We start from the raw sequence: 23,062 nt of genomic DNA on the forward strand, positions 1-23,062 counted from the left end.
GACTGGTGGGTTCGTATTTATTGCTTTAAATTTCATGAAGTCTTTGGAAATTAACTTTTTTAAGCAAAAATGCTCCTTTCAGTGTAAAAGGTAATACAGTACGTGATCCAGAAAAGGGAAAAGGCATTATAAAACCGCAATAGCCTAGAAATATTAAAATGCTTTAATATCAAACACCTCCATGATGGATTGCTTGCTGTATTAATTTTATTCATTTGAAATGGAAATTCCAAGTAAATTGTATTCATGCTAATCTTCTTTTTTCTTTAATTTCATATTTCATTTCATATTTATGTTCTGATGATCTTGTGTTACTGGTAACTTAAACCCTGATTTATACGAGTAATTTATTGGGAGAATTTTAAGTACTCAATTAACACTCTAAATATAAGGTTAACTTCACTAAATTACTAAATAATATTAATGCTAATATTTCAACAATCGGCATGCTTAAATGTAATGATCAATTTTGACATGCAAACTGTTCCTTGAACACATTTGTATTATTTCTAATCTTGGATTTTATGTCAAGTAGAAAATGTGTTCCTACTAACTGCAGTGTCACATATATACATGACTATGGAACCTAGAAGGATCTATCCCTGCTAAATGTTTCATCATATTTGCCCTTCATTAGACATAGTGTTCTCTCTATATTAGAAAACATAAAAAAACCTTAGACACAGAGGGACCTACAGTATGTACTGTTAATGCCATTCATGGCCAAGTATATTTAGTACACACAAAGACCAGAGCTTTTTCTGACATCTTTCTCAACCAAATTTTCCCCAGTTTACATTTTATTGTACCACTTAAATATAAGATCACTTATATATAAAACCACGCACACAACTTCATTTGTTACTGGCCTTGGTATACACAAACTTTTTTGGTTCGACCTTGGAACGTTTATCAAGGGAACTAAACATTTAAACTCAGAAATATTTATAGAACCTGTTATACCACCGTGTCAAACAGCAGGAGGTAAATCCAGAAGCGCACTATACCAAAACCAGTCACCCACCTATAACTATACAAATCAATCATACATAAACAAATGGGTTTGAACTTACTTCAGAAAACCATCACAAACATTTAACCCCTTAAGGACCGGGCTCATTTTTCGTTTTCTACCCTGTGGGACCGAGGCTGTTTTGACACTTTTGTGGTGCTTGTGTTCAGGTGTAATTTTCTCCTCACCCATTTAGTGTACCCACATAAGTTATATATTGTTTTTTTCAGGACAAGATGGGCTTTCTTCAGATACCATTATTTTGATCGTATCATCTTATTTACTATAAAAAAAATAAAAAAAACATGGTGAAAAATTGAAAAAAAAAGACATTTTATGACTTTTATTTGAAAAATCTTTTACTCTCCTAAAAAAGCAAGTAAAAAAACTAGCTAAATAGATTCTACTACTTGTCCTGAGTTTAGAAATACCCAATGTTTTTATGTTTTTTTGCTGTTTTTTGCACGTTATAGGGCAATAAGTACAAGCAGCGTTTTATGATTTCCAAATCTTTTTTAACAAATCTGGTCAGTCTGCCTCCATCTCCTCTTTGGAACATCTTTGAAGCCGGTTAACTCAATTTAACCCATTCAAACCATATATTTTTGAAAACTAGACACCCCAGGGTATTCCAAATGCTGTTATTTTAACCCTTTCCATGCACCAATTATACAACTACACTTTGTCAAACTTTGTAATAGTAATTTTTTTTATTTTTTTTCCCACACAAATTGTACTTTAGTTATAGATATACAGGTTCTGGTATATGTCACTATCAAACAACACCTCAATGTGTGTTCAGGAACATCTCCTGAGTACAGCGATACCCCACATGCATGGGTTTGTCAGATTGTTTGGCTGGTAAAAGGCTACTTTTGGGGCATGCGTAATTCAGGTGGTCATTTGGTCATTCTGCCTCCATCTCCTCTTTGGAATATCTTTGAAGCCGGTTAACTCAATTTAACCCATTCAAACCATATATTTTGGAAAACTAGACACCCCAGGGTATTCCGAATGCTGTTATTTTAACCCTTTCCATGCACCAATTATAGAACTACACTTTGTCAAACTTTGTAATAGTAATTTTTTTCACACAAATTGTACTTTAGTTATAGATATACAGGTTCTGGTATATGTCACTGTCAAACAACCCCCCAATATGTGTTCAGGAACATCTCCTGAGCACAGTGATACCCGACATGCATGGGTTTGTCGGTTGTTTCAGATTTAAAATGCCACATTTGGGAAGTGCGCTTTTTTTCTCCATTTTGGTCAGTCTGTACCAATGCCCTATCTGTGAGCTAGGCCACTCCAATTTACCCCATCAGCCATTTTTTTATATATTCGACACCCCTTGGGTATTTGAAGTGCTTTTATTTTAACTCTTTGAGATTTTTGAGAAATTTTAGCACTTGCTCAAAATAATAAACTTTATTTTTTTATTTTTTTTATTTTTTTAATACTTTTTTTATATTTTTTTTTACACATTTTGCTGGTACTGGATGGTTCATCTAGTGACATCACTGCATAATTATTTTTAAATGTTAGCACATTTTTTTTTTTTTTTTCCATTTTTTTATTTTTATTTTTTTTTTGAATATTTTACTAATCACATAGTGATTAGAAAGCTGGGCTCCATTGACTTGCATGGTTGAATGCAGTACCTGTATTCAACCAGCAAGTGGAGCCAGTTCTCTAGAGGGTCTGGAGACCCTCTAGCGAACTTTTTCGTCTCTATTGTTTTATTTCCCGGGCCGCCGCCATCTTACTTGATGGCGAAGATCACCGGCAGCTGCGGCTGTGACCGCTCTCCGGAGCGGTCACAGCCCACCTAAAGGTAAGTGTTTGGTGTCGCTGGATGCCTCCTGATCGAGGCATTCCAGCGACACCATTTAAGTTTAGGAGGCGATCGTTGATCGCCTCCTAAACGCTTTTAAAACGGGCGTCCGCCGCCATACAATGTATGGCGGCTGTTGACGCCCCGGGGAGGGGCCAGACATGGCCCCCGATGCCGATCTCGGCCTTGCTGAATGCCTCGACATCGAGGCATTGCAGCAAGGCCGTTTAAGCGAAGAAAGTGATCATTGATCACTTTCTAAGCTTATTTAACTTTTTGACGGTTCAGGACCGTCAAAGGTCATTTAGTGACCTTCTTGTCATGACGGTCCTGAACCGGCAAAGGTCGCGAAGGGGTTAATAGAGCTAAACACATCCATTACAGATAACCAGCTCTGTTTTTAATAACAGCAGGTTTTATCATGTTTTTTTTATAGTAACTGTGGTTTTTTGCTAAATTCGGTTTTTATATAGATTATGTAGTCCAGATGGCTATTTTAGGTTTTTGCAAAGCCTTAAATCTTGATGGTGGTAAGTGGTGATTTTTGGGACTTTTTGGGTTGAACAGGTCTGGGTTAGGTTTAGTTGCTCTGTGCCATATGGTGAGAGTGACAAGTGAGCCTAATGGCTCGTTGTTATCCCTGTTATACCCATATCATGGTCTAGATAATGCTTGATCACAGATGAGTCCATAAGCATAAATAAGTAATTAAACCCCTACATAATTATGTAAAAACATAATTTAAAATTATAAGGAAACATTTCCGTAGTAAGTTATTGAAGTGGGTCTTTCACATTTCGCAAATTTCACATTTTACAGTTCTTTACTAGTAATAACTGATGAAAATAAGCAATAAATATGCGTAACCCCACAATAGGTTAATATTGAGAGCAGCCATATTACGTTCCTATTCTAGGAAATGGATGACATTTGTTTGTCATTTCACTGAAGGAAACATTGGAAAATAGCCCAACCATATTAATCTAAGTGGCTTTTGCACAAATCTAGTTTCACTAGTTCTCCAAAAGTGTGAAATAGTCAGCTTTCCAAGGGGTATATTGCACAACTGTATCCCTGCAAAGAAATATTTAAAATGTACCTATATATCTAAATACATTTTTAGTTAACGTAAAAAAAGTCTTCTCTTTGCCATTGTGTGAGAGTATTTATCTTTTAATAACCATTATGTATTCTATTGCTCAGATACATTTGAGATCACATCACTGTGTAAATTAAAGTTTCTAAACAACAAAAAATTCAATAAGAATTTAGTATCTATTTTTGTGACCTTTAATACGACAGTTTATTATCCACTGTCTTTATGGCATCATTGATTTTAATGGTACGGAAAGAAGTTCCTAGAAGATGATATACATGTATGAATGCGGCACTTTGCTTAGTGAGAATGATCTGCAGTGTCCCTACGCTCAGGGTATATAAAAGCATGAACAACGGCATTAAATAAAATCACCACTGATATACCTTTAGGTATAAAGTAAAGTGGTGGGGATAATTACTCTCACTGTTTCCACATCATGAGAAATTATGGCATTAGAAATTCAGTGCGCATTCTATATTTAACATGGATCATTTACCAACAGTTTCTAATTTAGTACTCTGGTGGTAATTGAAGGATGGCTTCAAATGAGTGAAGTAATGTGCAATGGGGATTTTACAGTTTTCCAACAGCTGGACACATGGTAATCAGGCTGTAAAAGCAAATTTACAAAGGAGGAACATAAAAGCCAGTTATATACTTTGTGCGGCTGCTGTAAAATCACCTTAATGTAGAAATACGTGTCAATTTTATACAGGTGGAACTATGTGATTATATTTGCATGTAGTTGGGAGTAGCTCATTCAATACATAATAGAACTAAAATGTTAAAAGAAAATGCTAACAACCTAGTCTTTTGTTAGTGAACCATCTTGATATGCATGTGAAGAAAAATCTCCACATGATTTAAGGTACAACTATAAAAATCCTTTCTGAATGGCATTTTTATTTTGTTGTTTGGAGTATATATATATACATATATGAATAAAAAAAATAATACGATCAGAGTGGCATTGTCTAAATACATTATGTTAACTTAACAAAAATGGCAAGAAAGTCAGCAGAATTTGCTTATGAAATTCATAACATGGAATGAACAGCCCGAAAATTCAAAAACTGCATTTTATGGTGAACATCTATAGATATTACACAATCCAACATTACTGGATGATAGGATTCGGGGCTGCCCATGTCACTTAAGGACAGAAAAAGATTGAGTAGTTGAAGTAGCCTTTGTAGGAGTGTACTGAAGTAAAATGACAGGACAACACGATAGGTGATTATTTGATATGGTAGTTTTGCCAATTTTTGCCACAGGTACTACTTACCTAGCAAGGCCAGTTCTGAGTGGAACCTGTCCTGTGAAACCGCTGTATGGTCTTGCCCACCGTGCTGCAGCTCAGTTTCAGAGTCTTGGCAATCTTCATATAGCCCAGGCCATCTTTATGTAGCGCAACAATTCTTTTTTCAGATCCTCAGAGAGTTCTTGGCCATGAGGTGCCATGTTAATCTTCCAGTGACCAGTATGAGACAGTGTGACAGCCATAACACCAAATTTAACACACCTGCTTCCCATTTACAGGGACATTTCTCATATCCTACTTTATTCAGGGTTTTCTTTACTGCTCTTCCTACATGAAGCATAATCACTTGATAGCATCTTTGATGAGCAGTGATTGTTTTCTAAAATTGGTTAACAAAATTGGTTAAAATGAAAATAGAAAAATCATAAAAATCTAAAACTTATGTTAGCAAAATAGAATCAAATTATAATCAATGAAAATCCAGTTTATTCAATCCACATGCAATAGTCCCTAGGCAGCTGAGTGCTGCCAAAGCCACTTCCGTCTCTTAAAAAGGGCCTGCCAAGATAATGTATCTGCCACCTTTGTGTCTGAATTTTGGACGCAATGGAAAGAAAACAAATCATGCATGCAAATATGGAGCCCTTCTTGTTTTCAAGAAGCAAATGTGAAGCATGCATAATATTTACCTATGAATTTTAAGTGTAGATTAGCCAATATAGTGGATATTATCTATGATGCTATTTTGCTCTATACTATCCTATACGATACTATCTCTGAAGGTTTTTTGTTATTTTGAACACATGCATCGTCTTTTACTTGAAGTGTCTGTTTTCTGTCATTCCTTTCCATTGGCTCTATCATTATTTCCGAAATATTACCTATACCACTTTCTCATGAATGAGGTTTATAGGCATTACTTACCGTGGGTTCTTGTGGTATGTCATAATTTCAAAGGACAGTTTAGAAAAGACATAATAGATGTTTGATATTGGTATTGCTTTTTACTGTTTCTATTTCCTGTGTTCTAAAGTAAAATATACTTTGTTTTATGTTTATTAATAAAGCAGTAACATTTATATATTAAAGATTTTGACCCACAACCTACATCACATCCAACATTAATAATGAAACAAGCTAAAATATAACAAATTTTGCCAATAAAACATGTATTTTAATTACAACTATATTTATCGTACATAAGCTGATATAACACAAAAGGTGTTAATGAAAAATAAATGTTGCAGCCAACTTGAAACCAGTTGTCAGCTGTCAAAAAGTCACTCTGTGTTTAAAATAGTTATAAAAAATATTCATTATGTCAAGTCTACACCTGTTTCCACTAATAATGTCCTATATATCATCTGTACAGCAGAGTGATAATATACCTTGTATTAGCCAATAATTGGAAGTCACTAGGGGATATGTGACTGGGAAAGTCTAAATAGGCTGAAACTGTAATCACATAATAATCATAGGAGCCAAACGTCTGTTTGTGAAGACTAGGTTACTGTATGCCTGTATGACAGCCGATCCCCATTTTTCTCTATGTGTATGGGAAAAAGAAAATGTATCACATCTTAAACTTTATTTCACAGTACTATAATATAATATGGATGCATTTGCATTTGGGTAAATCGCAATGTAATTTAGGAGTCCGATTTACAATAGATAATGCTGTGTTTTTAGTATACAAGGACATGAATGGTTAAAAATAATTAGTGTTAGTGGAGATTAATAACAAACGTAGGATGTAAACCTACATAAATTTTACATGTATATTTTACATAATACTGCACATAATAGAGGTATGGTAAATCAAACATTAGGTGAATCAAGCATAAAGAAAACCCAAAGCAATGTTCTCTGAAAATATCTTTATTAACAAAATCACGACTTATTTTATAAAATAAATGGCACCAGGTGATTAGATTTGGATCTCCCAAACATACTAAGACCTAATCTACAATGAAAAGCACACATACATCTCTAGTGGTTAAAGCCTTTGATACCCTTTGGGTTGATATCTTTCCTTAGCAGTTATGGTTAGGAAGCCTCAGTTGCTCAGTTAGCCAGGGAGTTGAATCACAAACAACCACAATTAAGTTGTTAAATAAAATAAAATGGAATTTTCAATTGGATTATACTGTATGATTTTATCACTCCCAAATTGGAACTATGCTCCAGGTAAATGTGTGTTAGGAATGATAATATATTTAAAGTTCTAAATATATTTTATGTCCCCTTCATAATACCAAGATATTCTGGATAATGCTATGCTTCCGACTTTGTGCCTTTGGAAGGCCCTTTTCTATTCTACAATGACTGTGCCCCAGTGCACAAAGCAAGGTCCATAAAGACATGGTTGGTCACACGGAGCCCTGACCTCAACCCCATCGAACACTTTTAGGATGAACAGGAACAGAGATTGCGAGCCAGGCCTTCTCGTCCAACATCAGTGCCTGATGCCACAAGTGCCCTACTGGATTAATGGGCAAAAATGACACAGAGACACTTCAAATCTTGTGGAAATCCATCCCAGAAGAGTGGAAGCTGTTATAGTTGCAAAGGGGGACCAACTATATATTAATGTCTGTGTATTTAGAATGCAATTTCATAAAAGTCCCTGTTTGTGCAATGGCCAGGTGTCCCAATACTTTTGTCCATATAGCGTATGATACATATTCTAAACATATACCTTGTATGTAATTTTATTTTTCCATGCCAGTCAAGACAATTTTTAAATCTAGATTGCTCTTCTTTTGTAATATAATTAAACAAAATGTTGAAAATGTTACACAGCAATGTTGCCAACTCTGTTTCAGTAAATATATACTAGTTTTATTTGTGTAGGAAATCATATATTCATTTCAATATTAGTGCAGTTGTATTAGTGCTCTCTGTCCCTTACATGGTTATAAGGAAACAATACACAAACTTATCTTTCTGTTCCTATTTCCTAGTTTCCAGAAACAAACAAACAAAAAAGCATGCACCACATAAATGGTTAACTAGAATATTGTGATGGACACTCAGCCTACCAGTAATGAGAATGAGTGCTGGTTTAGAGAAGAACGAGAATAGAAATTGTAAACATCTACTAAAATATGGAAGTTATTTGAAACATTCCTGCCTAATGTGCAATGGTACAATTGTAAACAAGCATATTTTTTTAATAAAATATTTGTTTCTATAATGATCTTTTAAAATCCATATTTACAAATTGCATGAAAATACATATATCTTGTAAGAAATATCACACAAACGCTATAATACTTACCCATAGATATAGCATATATTTTCTGGCTGTAGTAATTTCTCTCATAATGTGGCAAGTGTATGTGATTCATTTTACCAGATATACAGATTTAATGAAAGTTGTGATCATTAATATGAGTTCAGTTATGTATTTGGAATAATTAAAGATATTATCACACAGTATCTGATATATTGCAATATATTTTATTATCTTCAAAGTGGTGACATTTTAATTATTGAATATTTTCATTATTACAAGTATTTTTTAATGTACTTAGTTGTGTTAATATATGGTTACTTTGTGGCAGATTATGTTGGTTATAATTTCCCAGTCATCCTGTCAGTGGCTGAAGCATTTCCTTTAAACCTCAAATATTTTAAAATTAAAATAATCATTATTAGAGTTTGTGATTACTTAAATTAAGGTATTTCTGTCTGTTTACTTTGCTTTCAAACTATTCGCCAACACATTGCTGTTATTTTGGTATGGTTGCATTAACACTTTGATTCCAGTGACGACTTTCCACAAGATTTTAGACTACGTTTGCGAGAAATTGTGTCCATTTGACCAAAAGAGCATTTGTAACATCAGGCACAGATGTTGCATCAGAATGGTTGGCTCGTTGTTAATGTTCCAAATTATCCCAAAGCTGTCCAATCGGGTTAAAGTTAGTACAAAAAAAAAAGTTAGCATTTTGTTTTGTCATCGCTGCCAATATTTTGAGTCTAAACATCATTTTTAGTGGTTTTGAGTTGTTGCATTTCTCCCTTTCTCTGCAGGTTATTACTAGATACTAGACTTGGGCACCTGGGGGCTCTTCGTGTTCGTCTTCGTGCTCGTCTTCGGCAAAAAAAAAAACTTCGTATTCCGCGAATATTCGCCTGGTCCTGTCTTCTCTTCGGGCGAATATTCGCGGACATTCTTCGTGCTCGGGTTTTCTTCGTTTTCCCCGGTTAAGGGGTTAAAACGGGGTTAAAGCCGCTCTGGCGCCAGGAGTTTAAATGTCCGTATGAGCAACTCTATTGGTCGTCAGCAGGGGGCTCGTCTGCCATTGGTTGATGGCAGACGAGCCCCCTGCTGGCGACCAATAGGGTCGCTCGTACAGACTGTTATACTCCTGGTGCCGTAATTGTAAATCATTTATTAACTGATAGAACAGGGAGACCAGCGGGATCTGCTGGGTAAGTTGCAGCATTGGGATTTTAAAAGTCTGTATGAGCGACTCTGTTGGTCGCTCGTACAGACTTTTAGGCTCCTGGTGCTGTAACTTACCCGGCACATCCCACTGGTCTCCCTGTTCTATCAGTTAAATGTCCGTACGAGCGACCAATAAAGTCGTTCGTACGGATATTTAACTGATAGAACAGGGAGACCAGTGGGATGTGCCGGGTAAGTTACAGCATTGGGGTTTTAAAAGTCTGCACGAGCGACTCTGTTGGTCGCTGGTGCAGACTTTTAAAACCCCAATGCTACAACTTACCCGGCACATCCCACTGGTCTCCCTCCCTGTTCAATTAATTAAATGTCCGTACGAGCGAACAATAAAGTCGCTCGTACGGACATTTAACTCTCTGAACAGGGAGGGAGACCAGTGGCATCGGCAGGGTAAGTTGCAGCATTGGGGTTTTAAAACCCCAATGCTGCAACTTGCCCTGCCGATGCCACTGGTCTTTAACTAATTGAACAGGGAGGGAGACCGATGCCACTGGTCTCCCTCCCTGTTCAATTAGTTAGTCTGTGCGGGGTTAAATGTCCGTACGAGCGACCAATAAAGTCGCTCGTACGGACATTTAACTCTGTACAGGGAGGGAGACCAGTGGCATCGGCAGGGTAAGTTGCAGCATTGGGGTTTTAAAACCCCAATGCTGCAACTTGCCCTGCCGATGCCACTGGTCTTTAACTAATTGAACAGGGAGGGAGACCGATGCCACTGGTCTCCCTCCCTGTTCAATTAGTTAGTCTGTGCCGGGTTAAATGTCCGTACGAGCGACCAATAAAGTCGCTCGTACGGACATTTAACTCTGTACAGGGAGGGAGACCAGTGGCATCAGCAGGGTAAGTTGCAGCATTGGGGTTTTAAAACCCCAAAGCTGCAACTTGCCCTGCCGATGCCACTGGTCTTTAACTAATTGAACAGGGAGGGAGACCGATGCCACTGGTCTCCCTCCCTGTTCAATTAGTTAGTCTGTGCCGGGTTAAATGTCCGTACGAGCGACCAATAAAGTCGCTCGTACGGACATTTAACTAATTGAACAGGGAGGGAGACCAGTGGCATCGGCACTGCCGATGCCACTGGTCTCCCTCCCTGTTCAATTAGTTAGGGGTTAACTTTTTTAAAGGGTTAAGGGGCCATGCAAGTGAGCCTATTGGTCGCTTGCACGGCCCTTTAACCTATGGATTTCCGCTCCCGTTAACCCCTTCGATGCTGTGTTAGATAACGCAGCATCGAAGGGGTTAACGGGAGCGGAAATCCATAGGTTCGCTGTCAGGGGCTACAAAGACCGTGCGAGTGAGCCTATTGGTCACCTGCAGGGTCTTCCTCTGGCATCAACCAATTGGTTGATGCCAGAGGAGGTCCCTGTAGGCGACCAATAGGCTCATTCGCACTGCCCTGTAACCCGTGACGGCGAACCTGCGGATTTCCACTTCCGGGAACTGCAGCGATGCCGCGAAGCCGCGAAGACAAGACAAGGTAAGATGAAGGGGGGGAATGGTAGACGAAGACAATCACGAAGATCTTCGTGGTGTGTGTCTTCGTCTTCGCCTATGTTTTACCGCCGCCATCTTCTCTTCGGCGTGTCTTCGGAACGAACACGAAAACGCACTCTTCGTGTTCGTTTCCATGTTCGCCCGAAGACGAATGCACAAGTCTACTAGATACTAACTTATCTACAGGCCTCCTGGAACAGGCCTCTCAGGTCCTCCAATAAATGCTGGATATAACCCTGTTTATAGGAATTGCTACAAGTGTTGGAAGACGTAGGGCTGAGTCTGCTTCTTGGCAGATTAAAATTGTGGTCTGCAGTTTATTATACTATTATACTATTATACTACTTGCCCTGGTGCAGCGGACAAAATAATTGCTTCCCTCATAATTCTGACCATTACCTTAAACTCATACTGTCCTCTTGTTGACAGGTTGACCCTCATTCTAGCCATAGTACATTCCCAGGACATCAAGTCCATTATTAACACATCAGTGACTACCTCAGTGCAAAAATCTCTGGCTAGGGACCAACGCTTAACCTCCCCTACAGGGATGGAGGACAGACAGGATTCGGAGGGCTCAGATAGGGACATGGACAACCCTTCAAAGGTCCCAAATCCCCATCTGAAAGGCCCAAGGGCAAAGAACCCCTAAGGAAGGCTCTCCGCATTGCGGTTCTGGAAAAATAACATCCCACATTACCAGCTTTTATGATGAGAGCGACATGGAACCTGACCTATCGCTCATTGACCCGTGGCAAGCACAGAATCAATCCAAATCAATTCTGATGGTGATTTGGAGGCAGAAGTCTGGCCTGAAGGGATCTCCGCTTACGTCCGGGAATTAAGTGTGGAAGATAACGAACAGAAGGTGTTGTTCCCACCAGCTACACCTTCTGAAGGGGCAAACCTCCTGTACTCCAGTGGCCGACAGTTGTTTGACCCAATGAACATCCATCATCCTATGTCCTCCGAGTGGTCTCTGCTCGATCTCCTGGCTCAGTATGTGCCCCGCTGGGTGAGGTAACCTCTGAACAAGGAGGTTCGCAACCACCGCCATGGTGAATCCAGTTTTTGACAATGAGGTGGGTTTGTTGATGTCCTGTTCTGAAAGGGATCCTCAGAAAGCAATCAAAAAAGTCTGTGGTCTACCCAGGATAAACTCCTAGATGTCTCCAGAACCCTAGCCAAGATTCTGCTATTGGCCGGTGAGGCCAGGACGGGAGGACCCGCCCTGGATCCGGTCTGTGTCAGAGGGTGGGCCCTGTGATCCTTCTGTCTATTAGGGAATGCTAATTCGCCCCTCTCCACAAAAAAGAGAAAAGTAGTGCTTCTTAATATAATCCCAAATTAAGCGACCTTGCTACAAAGGAGTTGGGTCCTAGACCAGATGGTCTTTTGTTTGGCAAACCTTTTCTCAAGGAGCTTCAAAAGCATGTCACATACCACCTTGAACAAAACCCAAGTTTTTCGTCGCAGAGTGTTCCAGCAACCAGGGGTGTTTTTGGTAGCACTGGTCGGCAGCAAGGCCACATCACCAGCCGTTTTTAGCCTTCAGGCACCAGATTCTGACAGACTACTTCTTTTTTCCCAGGATCTTCAACAACAGTCCAACCAACATTGGGGATACGACAGCAGCAGCAGTAAAAGAGGACAAGGGAGATCTCGCTTCACCTCAGGTAAGCTAGACGGCTTTAGATCCACTAATGTATACCCCCCTTGACAGGGAGACTGTCATTTTTCTGTAAGGCATGGTGCGCCCTTACCTCGGATGCATGAGTTCTTGAGATGGTGCAGGGCTATACCATAGACTTTCATACAACCCTGGTGCAGGAGAGGGGGGCTGAAAGGAAAGTGGATGTATGGAATAGACTTCTAGCAGAACTGGTAGATGTTAATACAGTGGAGGCGTTTAAGAAAGCATGGGATAGGCATAAGGCTACATAAGACAAGGTCAGGGACTAAGGAAAGTATTCAGAGGTTTTGCGGACTAGATGGGCAAAATGGTTCATTTCTGCCATCACTTTGTATGTCTCTATGTATACTTCAGGACTATATCCTTTTTGTGAATTTTTGTGAATGTCCCATGCACGGCTCATATGAATTCTCACTGGAGTTTTTAGAGATGCAGGCAAGATTGTGTGTTTTTTAAAGTAACTTGTTCAAGAAGATTTTTTGCCAAGCTCTAGCAATACAGTTTGAGTCACCAATTAAAAAAAATGAAAGTTGAAAAAGGTCCACTCCAAAGTGCTAATAAAGATAGAGAATAGAAGAAACATTTTTAAAAATTGTTTAATCAAAATTAGTACTTTAATAAAAGCTACCATTACTCTATGTATATTCATCAAAATCTATATATCATTATTTTTTTCATCTCTCCCAAATACTACAGATGTACTTACAGATTTTTTTATATCTACAATATATGTATCAATTTTTTGCATTTTCTTTTTTTGATGAATGCTAAGAATTGAATTGTTACATACGACATTATTATTAGTAATAATAATAATAATTCCCAGCCTCTGAATTATAATGATCTGAAATTAACAATGAACAAGAATAAAACTGTATGTGAAATGTAAGTAAACAAGTTTATTTTTATTTTCATTTTAACAAAAGTATGAAAATATTTAGCAGTAGGTTGTGTTGCCATAAACTCTGTTTTTTTATATAACGGAAACATGGTTTAAGTCACTTTGGCAATATTCCTTGAAAATTCCCAGGGTAGCATAAAAAGTTATACAAATACACATAATAAAGCTAACTAAAAATACTTTTTGGCACACTGTGCTTTCACATAATTGATAGCACTAAGCTGTGGTACCTCCACTGCTTTGTGCAGATCTATATATTTCAGACTGTAACCTATTATAATGGTAATGATGATTGTATAAAATAATGATATAATATATCATTATATGATATATTGACTCATTGTGATATTAAAACAATTACAATTTTAATATAACATTTTGAGTTTTAAGCCAACTATGCAAACTATATGACCTGGACATATATTCATTATTTGTTTGCCCAAAGCAAAAACAAAACAAAAAACATGTTTTCTAGAGACAATTAATTCTTCGTGATTGGTCAAACAATGAATTACTTGTTAATAATCTGTTTTAATGCTGTATTGTTTCTAGAATGGACACATCATTTTATATAAATCATTGATGTAGTTGAAACTTTTTCATATTAAAACATGAATATATATAGTTATATATCACCTAAGTATTCTAGATAGGATGAAAGTATTCAGTTAAAGAATTTATCAGTGCAACCCACAGTAGTATTGTTCTTTTTATATATCATTTTCTACAACATTAGTATCTATCAATGCAAAATACTACGTTTTATTTTTACCATACTTTCTTACATTATTTTCATTCTATGTGTTCATCAAATTTTAATTTACTTGTACTTATTGCCCAATAACTTGCAGAAAAAAACATAAACACATTGGGTATTTCTAAACTCAGGACAAATAGTAGAATCTATTTAGCAGTTTTTTCATTAGCTTTTTTTGGTTAAAAGTCAGATTTTTTTTTTTAAATGGGAAATTAGATATGATCAAAAAAATGGTATCTGAAGAAAGCCCTTCTTGTCCTAAAAAAACAACAATATATAACTTGTGTGGGTAAACTAAATGAGTGAGGAGAAAATTAAATCTAAACACGAGCAACACAAAAGTGTTAAAACAGCCTCGGTCCCAAAGGGTACAAAAGGTAAAACACAGCCCCTACCATGCCCCACCTATCAGACCCTACCATGCCCCTCCTATCACCTAGTGTATTGACCCCATCACCCTTGTATTAGCCCATTAGCCCCTCTCATGTCCCATCAGCCCCTGTCATGTCCCCACCAGCCCCTGGCACCCTCCAGCTCAGCCCCTGCATGCCAGAGACCTCAGTTATGCTTATTTTATAAATAAACAATAATATATTTACTTATTTGGTACACAGAAACTAGAACAGTTTCTATCAATTATTTCAACTTACAATGTTCAATAAAAAGTCTGAAGATAAATTTGTCAATTTTAGCTACGGTTGTAGAGGTTAAGATTGATTATCCTTGATTAACCAAGGAATACAATTCACAGCGGTCTTGGAATTCAATCAAGGCAATTATATATGTAAAGATCACAACACCAGCTTAAGATTGTCATTTTGAAGTTATTGTTCCAGTAACCAGTGATCACGAATTTATCGCTTTAAGGCCCAATGTTTCATTTGATAATTGCATGAAAATGTCTCTAATGTCTACTCTACTTGGTAATGGAGAAATATAACATTTAGAATAGATATACAGATGTAGTCAAATGCATGCATGGTTAACAATCAGAAGAAGAGAAGAAGAATATGTCTAAGTTAAAAAATGAAACCTAGACAGAATGACCTGGAACATGTCACACAGCATTCAAATTGTAGTAGCTTAGATAGAACACATGTCTAATGTATAGTTTATTTTCCACTCATTATATTTTTTATTTTGTTTTTGATTTTTTTTTTAGAGAGCATTAAAGTAACTAATACTAAAAACACTTAGGTAGGAGGTCCTGGGTGAGAGTAGCTATCTGTACTCATCTGGTTGACATGCACAAGGAGTGGATGTACTTTTTTCATGTACTGTTACAGTAAGGTACAGCATGGGATCTAGCAATTTCCTGTAAGTGTCAGGTTCTGATAGAGACACAGGGTAGTTTAATATTTTAATAAGAAATTAATAAATATTTTTTGACACATCAGGCCTTTACATTTCACAGAAATACAGCTACCGATTCCTAAACTGCCCAGTAGAAGTTGCATGCTGCTCTTTAGTATGCATTGTTCTGATGGAAATGTTTCTTTACAACCTTGACCTTTTATACAAAATACAGACAAATATAATTCTATGAACAGGTTCTGTTTTAAAACTTATGACCCGAACTAAATGAGTGGAATTCAAAAATGTGGTATAATATATTCTATTAATCTTAAGTGATCATTTACTGTGTTTAATCATTAAAAGATAATAACCTGAAAGTCATATGACATTAAGAAACATATAATTTGATGGCATAGAAGAAGCATTTGGACCATCTATTCTGCCCATTTTTATTTTTTAAATGTTCCTTATTTTTTTTACATTTGGTTTCAGCTAAATACAATAGATCCCATTTAATCTCATAAACTGACACGTAAATGGTTGAGTTGAATGCCAATAACAAAAAGTGGCATTTCAAATTAAATCAACTGGTCCATTCTTAAAAAAAAACATAACTCCAGTGAGCACATCACTCCTAACTTCTGGATATAAGTATTGGATATTTTCTCAGACAAATATGTGGATTTTCTCTGTAACAAGAGCTTTTAAAAGAAAAACAAATCTGTACAGGTTCAAATAGTTTTAGAGCAAGGGTTTTCTTTCACCATGTAATGGAACAACATCCAAAAAAAATTGTTTAGAATTTTTGAAGTAGTTGAACAATATAGAGAGCATTTTCTTCAACTGTTTATATGAAGCAAAACTATAATTTAGCAGTTTTGACATTTTGTAAATAACGCCAAATTTTATTGGTGATTTCCGCTTATAGTTGGAAGCTGATTGAGCATATTCTGGAGTACTAAACCACAGGCATTCACATCATTAATATAGTTGGACTCCCTTGTTTACATTGCAGTGCAAAGGAATAGACCAATGTGTAGCCCGGAAAAGAAGAAAGAACAGCTCTGTTCATCCAAACATTTCTAGACAACAACCAGACCTATTTGCAAACAATTATAATTTTCTCATTTGAAATTCTATAAAAATGATTTAATGATAAACATCCCAAGGTATGCAGTTTAAAGAATCTGACATCTATTTATATTTTTCAAATGGAAGATGTAAACCTTTTGGATACTTGTGGTAAAATAATTATGAAGCAGTCCAGATAATGCAGCTTTTTCCTATGTGTGTAAACTATCAACATTTGAAATAGTCAAACAGGGACTTTTTGATTTAATATATATGACATGGGGTGAGGCTGGGGGTCAGGACTTTATTGAGGTCTTTTATGCTTTGTGACCTATAAATAGACATTCTCCACATTTAGAATAAGAATAATGAATTTTATGTACACTGTTTAATTTATAAACACATTTTCAGCTATTTATACAAACATATTTGCAACTTTAACTAATGTAAAACACTATGATAATATGAATGTTAATGGTGTAATCATCTTCTCATGCCCTCACACTCGCTGCCTTGTTACCACCCTTGACCTTTCATTCATTCCCTACATCAAGTCTGCCTCAAAAAACTGCTGTCCATCTTAAAATCATTGCTTGCATTCGTTCCTTCTTAACACAAGATGGTACTAAGGCTATTGTTCATGTCCTCATTATCTACCACATTGACTATTGTAACTCTGTCTTAGCTGGTCTACCTCATACGTATCTTGTCCCTTTACAATCTACCATGAACACTGCTGCCAGACCTCTCCCCTCTGATAGTCTCTTCAATAGCTGCCTGTGTGCTTTAGGATTCATTTTACAATCCTAACTCTTACTTTCAAAGCTCTTCATGGTGGTTCCCCTACTTAAATCTCCTCACTCAAATACACTCCTGCCAGGTCTCTCTGTTCATCTGATGATCTCCATCTCTCCTGTCATTTCTAGCTCTGATGCACGCTTGCAAGATTTCTCCAGGGCTGCCCCTATCCTCTCCCCGGGCCAATCTGTCTTTCCCCCTGCCTTCGATCCTTCAAAAAATCCCTCAAGACCCACTTCTTTTGGGGCGCTTAACACAGTACACACATTAACGCCCTTCCATACTCCTTTAGCTCACCTTTCCTAGTGCCTCTCCTGCAATACAGCACTTTTATCTCTCGTGTAATACAACTTAACTCGCTCTAGATTGTAAGCTCATCTGAGCAGGGCCCTTCTTACTTCTTGTTTCTGTAAGTCAAATTGTTATATTATACTCTAATCGCTATGTCCTTTCTATCCATTGTACAGCACTGCAGAATATGATGGCGCTATATAAAGCAATAAATAATAATAATGTCCATCAAACGTTCTAAGCTCATTATAAATGGGGTAAAAGCAGTGGGATTTGGGCCCTATACTCCTAAAAGTGTGTAAAAATATAGCAAGATAACAAAGATAACCCCACCATGAACCCCCAAAATGCATACTGAAAAAATATTTCATTAAAAGAATGGAAGAATTATGCATTCATTTACGGAAATATGAATTCAAAATTCATGTTAAGTAAATATAGACTTTTTTAAATGTCACATTGGCATGGTATTTCTTTTCTAAAGGTATTGTAACCAAAATGCTACATGCTTTCAATTCCAAATGGTCATGACCTTATAAAGTATTTTGGAATAGCAATTTGTCATCCTATAAACCTCTGACCTCTGTGTTAAATGCTGCTTTTACTTAATGCTGTGTTACATAAAAAAAATCTAAGCCTATTATTCTAGCAGCTTTCCTCTATGGATATCGTCAATTGAAATTCTACAGATATTTGCATAAACAGTTTCTGCATAAGTAACATCTGCAGGTTTTTAAATAAGATAATTATTTCAATATGACATTCCTGGAGGTTTTATAAAACAAGTTGTGACATATAAAAAACAATGTAAAGTTAACAATAAACAACACTGTGAAACATAAAGTGAATTTTAATGCTTTTTATGATTTCCCAACACAATCAATAACACGTGAACAAGATATTTTAAAGAAAGAGGCATATTTATTGCACCTTAAACTCAACATACAGTGTGATGCAGTATGAAACAAATTGTTACTTTACATGCAGCTGAGTTACCATTTATACATTTGGTATAAATTATTCCTTTGTTTGCTTACTGAAATGCACTAAATTGCAAACTTTCAATTTTAACTTCAATTTTAATTTACAAGCTGGTGCACACCCATGGACAGTGCACATTTTACAATCCAATATCATCAAGTGAAGATGTAATACTTTTTTGGTGGCTTTTTTTTTTTGTTACACTGGAGGCTTTGTGGATCATTGTCGAATGAGCCTTTTAAATAACAAGTAACACTCAAAGAGTGCTTGAATAGTCCCTATACCCACTACCAAGGGGACATAGCAGGGGTAGAGAGATATAAATATTCATTAACCTATGCCACTACAGAGTGGTGGTGGAGGAAGAGGGTACTGGATGTGGTTCGTGCCCATGCAAAGTTGATCTGTTGAGGGGTGTATAGGGCAATATACCACCCAAGTTCTTTAATTATCCTCCACCACACAACAAAGTAGCAAAAGAAGTGAACTGCTAATTATTTTTTTATGATTTGTTTTATTTTTTCTTTACTGTAGCAGGGTGGGCTGGGGCTGGAGGGACTCCTAGTTAACCCTGCTGCATGCGAGTGTATGCGAGTTGCATTTTTTATTATATTTTGTGAGCCGGACCATTATCCATCTCATGTGAGCTTGCCATCATGGTAGCCATCTCGCAAGCACCCACATTTTAGTGAATAGAGCTCCCTGTTATCTGTTGTTTACCTACTGTAGAACTTAATATGTCATATTGATATAATTGTTTTGAATGTATGTAATACCGATTAGTTAAGTGTAGAAAATACAATATATGGATATATTTTTTTAGATACAATGCAACAGTATTCATATTATTTTTATTTTATTTCCAGGATCTTTTTTTTTTTACTGTTTTGCATTTAATTTAATATATTTCCATAATCAATAATGATAAAATTACACAGTAAGAGGAGTGTGCTTAATGACGCTGTTATCCGAGTGTGGGTGTCTTAATTGCCAATCTAAAACTTCTAACAATCTAAATCTTTCAGGTTAAAAGATTGCCTGTTGTAGCCATCTCCCCAACAGATTCTTTAATAGCTTCACAAATAAAACAGTGGGGAATTTGTTCTGGCACATCTACAGTATGTATTGAGAAGTTTTAGTTACCAGTTGTTTAAAATAATAAAAATGACAATTATTAGTTATGTATAGCAAATTTAAGTTTAAATGCACTGGCTTTGCAATGCAAAAAATGTAAGTATTTTCCCACTGGTATCTAGAAGTATTTTCTGTGTGTTTTTCCAAATCTGTTTGGAATTCAATTTCCATACAAAATATTGGTGGCCTTTGTCAACACAGTCCTTTCTTTTGCAGTTCATAAAAAAATGTTAAAATGTTGCCATAGGACAGCATTATATAGGGAGCACCAAAGATAAGAACGTAAAGTGTGCATAAAACATACTATGTAACATGGGTCAGGAGGTTAAAGATAAGTTTTAACCCTTTAGGTAGTTGCTATACCCCTCCTAAGCAGTGGTTGAAGCATTAGTACATAAACATCTTGCACATGGTCAGCAGTGCTCCCATTTAAGTCATCCATCTATGCTACAAAAATGTCAGGGCTCAGGCAGCATACCCGAGATTGGCTGCTGAAATTGCCATTGGCTTCAAAGTGTGCTTACCTTCCATAGACTAGTAAAGAAGTTCTACCAAACATGTGCATGAAGCATATTCATACCTGTGAACTCTCTGGAGACTGGAGACTATAAGAGTAGTGCTGCTTCTACTGTCCAGCAAGGATAGGCTGGTATGAGCTTATTGTCTTGGAGCCCACTCCAAACTCTTCAAACAGGATCGGCCTAAATGGGCTGTTTCACCCACAGAGACAAGACTCAGCGGAGTCATCCAATGCAACATTACATGACACACATAGGTATGGCAGATAAAAAGTTTCACTTCATTATGATTTTTCGAGAGTCATTTTCATGCCTATGTTCTCCTTGCTATGTCACCTGAAAGTCAGTGAACCGCAGTGGCTCACCCAAGAATTAAGGTATAAGAAAGAGCTTTCATATCAGTCAGGCAGCAAAAACAAAGATCAGCTATTCATCAACATTTGAAAAACATAAAACTATTAGAACTCCAGCCCTTTAAGCTACCATGTCTTCTGTGTAGGAAAGATATTTGATATAACCTTCAAGAAAACAAGCTGTCTAATTTAAATTCAAAGTCTGGTAAAGGCTGATCCATGGCTTTAAGAAAAATAGTACAAGGAGTACAATATGTGAAGTTAACACACAGTAAAAAATTTGAAACAAAAGTTTCTCTTCCGCCCCTAGTCAGACCTGCTTCCTAAGCCGCGTTCCTGTAAATCTCACAAGACAGGTGTTCTGATTAACTATACACTAAAACACCTGCCACTTCAACACAGAGAACAGTTTAATCAGTTTGTCTGCATCCACAGATTTATTTTAACCCTGTAGTAGTAAAAAACACCTAAACTTCCACATGACTGGAACCATCTTTCCTAATCATTTTATGTGTTTAACCTCTATAGAAACTAAACATTCTTAAAGCAAAAGTGGAAAAACATCAGATGGAGGTAGTATATGAACAAAAGTATTGGGACATCTGACCATTACACCACCAGGGACTTTTGTGACATAGACATTAATATGTAGTTTTGCAGCTGTAACATCTTCCACTCTTCTGGGAAGCCTTCCCACAAGATTTTGGAGTGTTTCTGTGGAAATTTTTGCCCAGTAGAGCTTTTGTGAGGTCAGGCACTGATGTTGGAGAAGGCCTGGCTCGCAATTTCTGTTCCAGTTCATCCCAAAGGTTTTTCGATGGGGTTGAGGTCAGGGCTCTGTGCGGGCCAGTCAAGTACCTCCACATCAAACTCATCCAACCATGGCTTTATGGGCATTTGCATTGTGCACTGGGGCACAGTCATATATGTATATAAAACAGCCTTCCCCAAACTGTTCCCACAAAGGTGAAAGCGTACAATTGTCCAAAATGCCTTGGTATACAGAAGCATTAAGATTTACCTTCACTGGAAGTAAGAGGCCCTGAAAAACAGCCGCATTCCATTATCCCGTTCTCCTGGCAACAGCCAAACCCAGACTCTTCTATCAGACGGACAGAGAGCGTGATTCTTCACTCCACAGAACACGTTTCCAGACAGAGCTTGCTGCCGCTGTGGTGTCCTTGGTTGTTTTTTATTTTTATTTTTGAAGGGGCCAAAATATGCAGGTTTTCATTCTTTGCTGGTCTTGTAGACGTCATTGAATAATTCCTTTGAAACAGACAACACAGTAGAACAGCTGCTTTGATTTCAGTCTTTTCCAAAATTTTCAGTGCAGGGTAGGAGCAGTTGTAATGCATTATCAACCTTATTTTGTGCTCAAAGGCTGACATGCAGCCTTCTTTTCTGATAAGAAAAGGGGCCATCCACTAAAAAGAATAAACTAAAAAAGCCACATTCAAAAGAAAACAATTCGATAGGAACAGATCGAAATATGGCTGCTATGTCTGTAAAAGCGACCCCCAATGATTAGAAGCTGCATTGCATTCTCCAGTGACTTGAATATATGTATACTTTCATGGTGTCCACAGATTTTAATGGGGTCCTTGTGTGCATGGTTCATTCAAGTACAAGGCCTAGGGGACGCATTACCAATGAATTATCCCCTTTCAGCAGGGTTTCATATGAACCTTGCTGCTCCACATTTATGGTACAATAAGCAAAAAACTTTTAATAATGGAGTTTGCATTGAAACAAACCTCACCATTTAGTGAATAAACCCCTACAGATAGACTATTATAGATAATACACCGTTTTGGGAATAAACCTCTACAGACTACTACAGCTACCACAGTTAACACAATTGACATAGAATAATGCTTGAAATAGGTCATTGTGGAATTACAATAGGTTAGAGTTAATTCATTCTAAGAATACCGTGGTGACCTAAATTAAAAGGTGATAAAATTATATTTGATTCTCACCAGAGAGCACAGAAGCAAAAAAATAGTTTTTTTTCCACATTAGAAATAAGCATACGAAATAAAAGTATTATATAAAAACAAAGGCAAATGGCAATTTAAATGGACATTAC

The sequence above is a fragment of the Spea bombifrons genome, chromosome 2 (assembly GCF_027358695.1).
Source record: "Spea bombifrons isolate aSpeBom1 chromosome 2, aSpeBom1.2.pri, whole genome shotgun sequence".
Lineage (NCBI taxonomy): Eukaryota > Metazoa > Chordata > Amphibia > Anura > Pelobatidae > Spea > Spea bombifrons.